The sequence below is a fragment of the Xenopus laevis genome, chromosome 8L, assembly GCF_017654675.1.
Source record: "Xenopus laevis strain J_2021 chromosome 8L, Xenopus_laevis_v10.1, whole genome shotgun sequence".
NCBI classification, from domain to species: Eukaryota; Metazoa; Chordata; class Amphibia; order Anura; family Pipidae; genus Xenopus; species Xenopus laevis.
The window spans coordinates 111,644,219-111,653,874 of NC_054385.1; the positions used below are offsets into that span (position 1 = coordinate 111,644,219).

General features: G+C 44.1%; 1 non-coding gene across 1 annotated transcript; it reads right to left on the bottom strand.

Moving 5' to 3' along the window:
- Positions 1-8,761: 8,761 nt before the first annotated feature.
- Positions 8,762-8,945, bottom strand: LOC121397401. The gene has a single exon (XR_005963649.1). It is a non-coding gene; the product is annotated as a U2 spliceosomal RNA (small nuclear RNA).
- Positions 8,946-9,656: the final 711 nt, after the last annotated feature.

Genomic DNA, 9,656 nt, shown 5'->3' on the forward strand with positions numbered 1-9,656 from the left:
TTTTTTAATGTGTGTGCCTCTGACAAAAGCATTGTAATTTGCAATGAGTGCAGTCAGAAACTGAGCCTTGGTAAGCCCAACAGCCACATAGGTACAACTTCTATGCGAAGGCACATGAGCGGCAAGCACAAAGCACTTTGGGAGCAACACCTCAAAGGCAACAGGCAAACTAAAAGCCACACTCCTTCTGGTCCAGCATCTTACTGCTCTACCTCTGCTCTCCTTGACCCGTCTGAACCACCCTCCACTCCGCCTTCCACCTTGACCACCTGTTCCCATTCCCAGTCATCTGCCACCAGCCAAGTTTCTGTGAAGGCCATGTTTGAGCGTAAGAAGCCAATGTCTGACTGTCACCCCCTTGCCCGGCGTCTGACAGCTGGCTTGTCTGCACTCTTAGCCCGCCAGCTTTTACCATACCAGCTGGTGGACTCTGAGGCCTTCCGCAAATTTGTAGCAATTGGGACACCGCAGTGGAAGGTACCCAGCCGCAATTTTTTTTCTAAAAAGGGAATACCACACCTGTACCAACATGTGCAGAGCCAAGTTACCGCATCTCTGTCACTTAGTGTTGGGCCAAAGGTCCATATGACTACTGACGCATGGTCCTCCAAGCATGGTCAGGGCAGGTATGTCACCTACACTGCCCACTGGGTGAACTTGGTAATGGCTGGGAAGCAGGGAATGGGTAGCTCAACAACAACAGTGGAGTTGGTGTCACCGCCACGGATTGCACGCGGTTCTGCCACCACCTCTACTCCTCCATCGCTCTCTACCTCGTCTTCTTCTTCTTCTTACTCTGCTGCTGGGTCCTCCTTCTCCTCCTCCACACCTGTGCACCCCCAGCTCCCCCTAGGCTATTCGACGTGCCAGGTACGCCGTTGTCACGCTGTCTTGGGGATGACGTGCCTGGAAAGCAAAAACCATACCGGATCTGTACTCCTGTCATCTCTGCAGTCACAGGCCGATCGGTGGCTGACCCCACACCAACTGCAGATCGGAAAAGTGGTGTGTGACAATGGAAGCAATCTGTTGGCAGCGTTGAGACTAGGCAATTTAACACATGTGCCCTGCATGGCACATGTGTTAAATTTAATAGTCCAACGTTTTGTCTCCAAGTACCCAGGATTCCAGGACGTTCTCACCCAGTCCAGAAAGGTGTCGGCCCATTTCAGACGTTCCTACACAGCCATGGCACGCCTTGCTGACATTCAGCAGCGCTACAACATGCCAGTCAGGCGTTTGATTTCTGACAGCCAGACTCGCTGGAATTCAACGCTCCTTATGTTGGAACGTCTGCTGCAACAACAAAGGGCCGTCAACGAGTACCTTTTTGAACTGGGTGGTAGGACTGGATCTGCACAGCTGGGGATTTTTTCCCCCGTTACTGGGTGCTTATGCGCGATGCCTGCAGGCTCATGCGACCTTTTGAAGAGGTGACAAATATGGTCAGTCGCACCGAAGGCACCATCAGCGACCTAATACCCTTCGCTTTCTTCCTGGAGCGTGCCGTGCGACGAGTGACAGATGAGGCTGTAGACCAGCGTGACGAGGAGCTGGAAGCGCACGATTTCTGGTCGGAATCACCAGAACGAACCCAGGCACCTGCTGCAACGCAGGGAGAGGTGCCAGAAGTGGAGTCAGAGGAGGAAGGTGGCTTTGTGGAGGAGGAGGAGGAGGACCAACAGGAGCAGGCTTCCCAGGGGGCTAGTGGTGACCTTTTGGGGACCCCTGGTCTTGTACGTGGCTGGGGGGAGGAGACCGTGGATGATGCAGTCCTTGATAATGAGGAAGCGGAGATGGATAGCTCTGCATCCAACCTTGTGAGAATGGGGTCTTTCATGCTGTCATGCCTGTTGAAGGACCCCCGTATCAAGAGGCTTAAGGAGAAGGACCTGTACTGGGTCGCAACGCTACTAGACCCTCGGTACAAGCATAAAGTGTCAGAAATGTTACCAACATACCACAAGTCCGAAAAGATGCGGCATTTACAAACCAGCCTGCAAAACATGTTGTACAATGCTTTTAAGGGTGATGTCACTTCAGGAACTCATCAACATTCCAGGGGCAGAGGTGCCAGTAATCCTGCCACGAGCACACCTGCAAGGACAAAGCCCTTTGGCCAGTCTGTAACGTCAGACATGCAAATGTTTTTCTGTCCAAGGCAGCGCCACAACCCTTCTGGATCCACCCTCAAAGAACGCCTCGACCGGCAGGTAGCGGACTACCTGGCATTAACTGCAGATATCGACACTCTGAGGAGCGATGAACCCCTGGACTACTGGGTGCGCAGGCTTGATCTGTGGCCAGAGCTGTCACAATTTGCCATGAACCTCTTGTCTTGCCCAGCCTCAAGTGTGCTCTCAGAAAGGACCTTCAGTGCAGCAGGAGGGATTGTAACTGAGAAGAGAACTCGCCTAGGTCACAAAAGTGTCGATTACCTGACCTTTATTAAAATGAATGAGGGGTGGATCTCGGAGGGTTACTGCACGCCGGAAGACTTGTTCTGACTTCTATGCAGCTGTCCTTCTCTTCAAGCCTCATGACTCCACACACAGCTGTCCTTTAGCGTCCTCCTCCTCCCTCCGCCACCGTTACAAACTAGGGTGCAAACCCTACTGGTTTAATTTTTTCTGGCCTCTGTGCTTCAGTGGCTGCAACCAAAAAAACTGGGCAAACAATGTCTACAAGGTCAACGTATGGCAAAAAATGACTATTTTCAGCATTTATATGGCATATTTTTTCTGGCAACTGTGCTTCAGTGGCTGCATCCAAAAAAATGCATATTTTCTGCATTTATATGGCATAATTTTTCTGGCCTCTGTGCTTCAGTGGCTGCAACCAAAAAAATGCATATTTTCTGCATTTATATGGCATAATTTTTCTGGCCTCTGTGCTTCAGTGGCTGCAACCAAAAAAATTTATATTTTCAGCATTTATATGGCATAATTTTTCTGGCAACTGTGCTTCAGTGGCTGCGACCAAAAAAATGACTATTTTCAGCATTTATATGGCATATTTTTTCTGGCCTCTGTGCTTCAGTGGCTGCGGCCAAAAAAACTGGGCAAACAATGCCTACAAGGTCAACGACGTTGACCTTGTAGGCATTGTTTGCCCAGTTTTTTTGGCCGCAGCCACTGAAGCACAGAGGCCAGAAAAAATATGCCATATAAATGCTGAAAATAGTCATTTTTTGCCATACGTTGACTCAACGTATATGGCAAAAAATGACTATTTTCAGCATTTATATGGCATATTTTTTCTGGCAACTGTGCTTCAGTGGCTGCGACCAAAAAAATGCATATTTTCTGCATTTATATGGCATAATTTTTCTGGCCTCTGTGCTTCAGTGGCTGCAACCAAAAAAATTTATATTTTCAGCATTTATATGGCATAATTTTTCTGTCAACTGTGCTTCAGTGGCTGCGACCAAAAAAATGCATGTTTTCTGCATTTATATGGCATAATTTTTCTGGCCTCTGTGCTTCAGTGGCTGCAACCAAAAAAGTTTATATTTTCAGCATTTATATGGCATAATTTTTCTGTCAACTGTGCTTCAGTGGCTGCGACCAAAAAAATGCATATTTTCTGCATTTATATGGCGTAATTTTTCTGGCCTCTGTGCTTCAGTGGCTGCAACCAAAAAAATTTATATTTTCAGCATTTATATGGCATAATTTTTCTGGCAACTGTGCTTCAGTGGCTGCGTCCAAAAAAACTGGGCAAACAATGTCTACAAGGTCAACGTATGGCGAAAAATGACTATTTTCAGCATTTATATGGCATATTTTTTCTGGCAACTGTGCTTCAGTGGCTGCGTCCAAAAAAACTGGGCAAACAATGCCTACAAGGTCAACGTATGGCAGTTGTTTAAAGAGAACAGTAGATTACTAGCCAGCAAAGCTACCTAAGCTAAAATGTCCCTCAAATCCCTGCAGACTTCTGTCCCTCCAATACAGAGCAGTATCAAGCAGATTACTAGCCAGCAAACTTACTATCATCTGTCCCTGAAATCACTAACAGCTCTCCCCCTACACTATCTCTTCCAAGCACACACAGGCAGATTTTTCAGATACATTTTTGCCCTTGATCCCCCTCTGGCATGCCACTGTCCAGGTCGTTGCACCCTTTAAACAACTTTAAAATCATTTTTCTGGCCAGAAATGTCTTTTCTAGATGTTAAAGTTCGCCTTCCCATTGAAGTCTATGGGGTTCGCGAACCGTTCGCGAACCGCTCGCGTTTTTGCGCAAGTTCGCGAATATGTTCGCGAACTTTTTTTCCGACGTTCGCTACATCCCTACTCATAACTTTATCACTACAAATTCGACGAATTAGGGGTTCAATCACACATATGAACATTAAAGGGGACAGGGGGCACCCCTGCCTTACTCCTGACCTCACATAAAACCTCTCACTTACAAAACCATTCACTAAAACTTTACTAAAAACATTATCATACATACCTTTAATCACTTTTAACATATCCTCCGGAATTCCCATCACGCTTAAAACTTTAAACGAGAAGTCAATAGAAGACACAAAAGCGACCACATTCCTATCCTTTGCGTATTGTAATATATCTCTCAATAAAATCAAATTTTCAGAAATACGTCTCCCAGGAACTGCGCAAACCTGCTCACCAAAAAATAACTTGATCAATAACTTTATTCAATCTATTCGCCAATATTTTTGCTATCATTTTATAATCTGAATTAAGTAACAGAAAAGATCCGATCTTTTCTATCGCCTTTTTTAAATAATAAAGTAATCACACCACCTTTCATTGATTCCGAAAACACCCCTTCCCTAAAAACATACTCACATACCTCACACAACTCGGTACTTAAAATTTCCCAAAATGCTCCATAAAATTCTGCTGGAATACCATCCTCTCCAGGCGTTTTATTCTTTTTCATATTATCTAACGCATATTTGATTTCATCCACAGATAAACCCTTAGATAATAAATCCTGATCCTCACTATTTAATATATTACATAAATTACCCACAATATAATTTTCTGAACTACTATCTCTTTCTTTCGGCGAACTACTATCTCTTTCTTTCGGCGAGAACAAGTCCTGATAAAACAATCTAATAATATCTTTTATTCCATCCCCCTCAACCATATCTTTTATTCCATCCCCCTCAACCATATTCCCATCTTTATCATAAATAGAATAAAAATATTTATCACCAGTAAAAGCCTTTTTGAAAAAAAATCGAGAACATTTTTCATTAAGTTCAAAATGTTGTACTTTAGACTGATAAATAATTTTCTTCCCCCTATCTACCAAAAACTTTTTCACATCCCGTCTTGTTTCCACTATATCATTATACACATCTTTACCTAGAGTCCTCAACCTATTTTGAAAACCACTATATAAAGCACGTCTTTCTTTGGCTTTCTTATACCCAACCCCTTTAAAAAACACATGCACTTTACCCTTAAACCAATCCCACTACTTTAATATATCCTTGAACTCACTTTTCTTTTTGACTAACTTTTTAGAAAAATTAGAAAAATCCGCACAAACTTTTTCATCTTCTAGCAATTTTAAGTTCATTTTCCATAATCCTTTTCCACTTTTTGTACCATTTACAAACAATACTTCCCCCCATAGCGCCACATGATCCGAAAAAAGAACGGGTCTCGTTTCAAAACAATTAACACTAAAATGTTTGGACAAAAAAATATGGTCAATTTTTGAAGCAGTACTCCCACTATCAGAGAAATAAGTAAACTCAACATTTTTCAAACCTAACACTTGAGAAACTTCCTTTAAACTAAAGTCCATCATCATATCATTTATTAATTTTCCCGTTACATCTAAAGCACTTCCACCTCCCAGCCTCCCTCCTTTAGTCAGTACACAATTGAAATCCCCCAAAACCATAACAGGATCTCTTCCCGGTAACCAATACTTTAAAGTCTCAAAAAACTCAAATATATCATTTTTCCCTGTAGGAGCATATACATTAAACAAATGAAATTTCTCACCCTTAAACTCTAACTCAACCAAAATTAAACGACCTGGAACCACTACAGTATAAGATGTTAATTTCTCACCCTTAAACTCTAACTCAACCAAAATTAAATGACCTGGAACCACTACAGTATAAGATGTTAATTTCACATCCTTATTTTTTATCAACAACCCAACATCCTCATTTTTATTTAAATGAGCAATTGACCAAACACATTTACCACATACCCATTCACTTTCAGACGGCACATCACTCAGACCGCATTCTTGCAAACAGAATACGTCTGCATCTTGAGACTGAAGAAAATCAAAAACAGTGGCTCTACGAACTTTTGAGAGCCATCAACAAATTAAATCATTCATTTCACACCTGACACATCCATATTTTCAGGCACTTCAATAGGAGCTTGCGGGTCTCCTTCAAAGGAATGCATAGGATTCTCCACCCTTTGTTTTTTTGCAATAGCACCATGCTCTTCCCTTCCTTTTACAGTTTTTTGCCAAAATACTTGCATCTCATCTTCTGTCTCCTTCCCAGATTCGAAAGAAGAAAAGTCAATAATTTGAAGTCTCTCTTCTGGCGGACTTATAGGTGACTCAATGTTAAAAGTTCCCAAAACTTCACTCATGGAAAATTCTGTTTCATCCACGGCATCCATTCCTATCACCTCCAGATTGTCGCCAAAACTCTGCTCTTCACCTTCCTCCTCCTCTTCTTCCTCCTGAGGTACCACCACTTCCAAAACCTCAGTCTCCTCAACCACTTCAATCTCCTCCGCCACTTCCGTCACCTCCTCCGCTTCCTCTGGCACCTCTACCTCCACTGTTTCCCCAGGAGGCTCACTTACAACCTGCTGTTCCGCTCTCCTGGGAGACCACCTTGCCTCCACCAACTCCACACTCCTCTTTACAGCCTCAGTATAGGAACGGGCCTTCATTTTTGCAGCCCTTGGACAATTCCTGCATGTATGCCCAGGCTGACCACATAAGTCACATTTTTTTGGAAGGTCACATGAACTGGACTCATGACCTTCCTTCCCACAGTTACGGCAGCATTTTTGTTTTCTGCAATCATCTTTGGTGTGTCCAAATTGAAAACACACTCTGCAGTATCTTGGTTGTCTCGCATAAAACAGGAACCCCCTATAGCCACCCACTGTAAAGTTAGCAGGGGGATGTCTCACGCCACCTATGCCATCAGGATCAGGTTTCAACCTAACCCAAAATTTGAACTTTGCATTAAATGTGCCATAACGGTTTGAAAGCTTATCCCCACCTCTCACAGTAGAACAAAAACGGAGAAGGAAGGCCTTAACCAAATTCAAATCCGAAAAAGGATTAAACAAATGTACAGTCATTACTTTTTCTTCCAACAAAAGAAAATGCAGCGAATTCTCTCCAGCGAAGACAAAACAGCTACACGATCACAACCCGACAAAAGATATGCCTCCTCCCCTATAGCAGCATGGGGCTTAAGGTGCTAGGCACCGATGCTCCAAGGCCGAGGAGGGGGGTTCTTCTGGATAACCTTAGGCAACCACAGATGATATTGAATCATCCTTCCGAGTCCTACCCGAAGGCATGGGCTCCGTTGCCCAAGCTGTTCCCAGCTACCGCCAGCGAACAGCTCGAACGGGTGGGTCCCCCTTCGCCAAGCTAGGGAGGGCCCACCACCCTGCCCCCCGAAGGGGTTTGGGGACGTTTGGACTCCCCTTTGCCGAAGCTAGGGGGAGTCCCGTCTACGCAACCACAAGATGATATTGAATCATCCTTCCGAGTCCTACCTGAAGGCATGGGCTCCGTTGCCCAAGCTGTTCCCAGCTACCGCCAGCGAACAGCTCGAACGGGTGGGTCCCCCTTCGCCGAAGCTAGGGAGGGCCCACCACCCCGCCCCCCCGAAGGGGTTTGGGGACGTTTGGACTCCCCTTCGCCGAAGCTAGGGGGAGTCCCGTCTACCCTGGGTTCTGCCGAAGCTTCCCCCAGGGCGTGTCATGGCCTGCGAGTCCAGCCAAAAGACCGTGACCCCATCCAGGGTGCTCAAACCAGACACAAAAAGGGTGCTGGAGTGGGCGGTGCAAGGCCATTGGTTGCCTTTTGCAAGGCTCTGGTTGGCAGCAAGAAAAAGAAAAGACTTCCCGCCCACCTAATGGCAAGGGCAAAGGAAGTGAAGCTTGATTAAGCATGGGTGCATGTGCATCTCCCCTGACTCAAAATGCAAGTCAGGGGCCACCCTCATGGGAGCACAGCAGCCCAGCTTTCATCAAGCTTCTGCTTGTCAGCCTAGTCCAGAGGACCAATGGTTTCTCCGTTCTTCAGATAGGGTCTACGCAACCACAAGATACTACACTTGAGATTAGCCAAAAGGCCGAGAAGCGATAACCCGAAAGGCGCGCGCGCGCAGACAACCAGCTCGTTGATGCAATCAGCTCGTTACTGCAACAACTCACAGCTGAACACAGCCGGGATCACAAGACAACAACTACCAAATGCCTGCCTGCCTGCCTCTCTTGTGCTTCTGCTGGCCTGTCATGCTGCAGCCACGCATTGTGCACCACCGTCGGCTTCCTCCTTGCTCTTGCTCCACGGCTCTCTGTCTCCTGCACTGCTTGTCCTCCCAAACTTTGCTTGCTGGGCTTTTCATTTCCCCACAGCTCGTTTGCTGCTTCTTTTTCTGCTTTCTCCTGCACTGCTTGTCCTCCCAAACTTTGCTTGCTGGGCTTTTCATTTCCCCACAGCTCGTTTGCTGCTTCTTTTTCTGCTTTTTCAAACTGAGTAAGAGAAGTGCACCGGTCCTGGAGGTACTGCAATACCAGGTCGATGCGTGGAGTGGACAGAGCAAGCTCTTCTTCCATCTCCCTGTTCCAAAAATCCATTTAATATATGGTCCCCAGATAGGGGACGTATCAGATATTAAACTGATAAGAACAGATTTTTTTTTTCTTTGCTTTTTTAGATTATATAAGACTCACTTAATTTTATTAAGTCTCTTTCCATCTCATACATCATCGTAGATAATCATTCCATTTATTTAGTTTCCAATTAGATTCGGCAACTTTACCTTTATATTTTTTATCTTTTAAAAAATATAGATACATGCCACAAAGTATCATACCTTTACATTCTTTCATGTCTAACACCATATTTTTAAATATTAACAGATTCCTCACCTTCCATATTACCTCTACCAAGTCCAAAATTAATAACCTCATAACTTATCCATTTTAATCCAGTCACGCCTTTTAAAATAGGACTAAAATGTTTCCATATATCTTGTGCAAATTTGCAGTTCCAAAAGACATGCATACAAGTCTCATTAAAATTACAATTTTCTCTCGGACACTTGGGACTTTTTAATAATCCCCTATTGTATTGAAAATTTTTAACCGGCAAACATTGATGTACTATTGACCAAGTTAAATCCTTTTGGCTATTAGTCAAATTTACATTTACAACCAAATTCCAAATTTCTTTGCTTACTTTACTATTATAGTTTTCCACCATACACACTAACTCCTTTTTACTTCTATCTTTTATAATTTTTTTAACATTTAATAGTTCAACCACTGTAAAATCTTTTAACTCCCATTTATTAACTATTTTAACTAAAACATTATAAAAACGTGTTCCATTAAAAGCCATTGGTTTTTTCCGATCTATACTTATTTCCATAT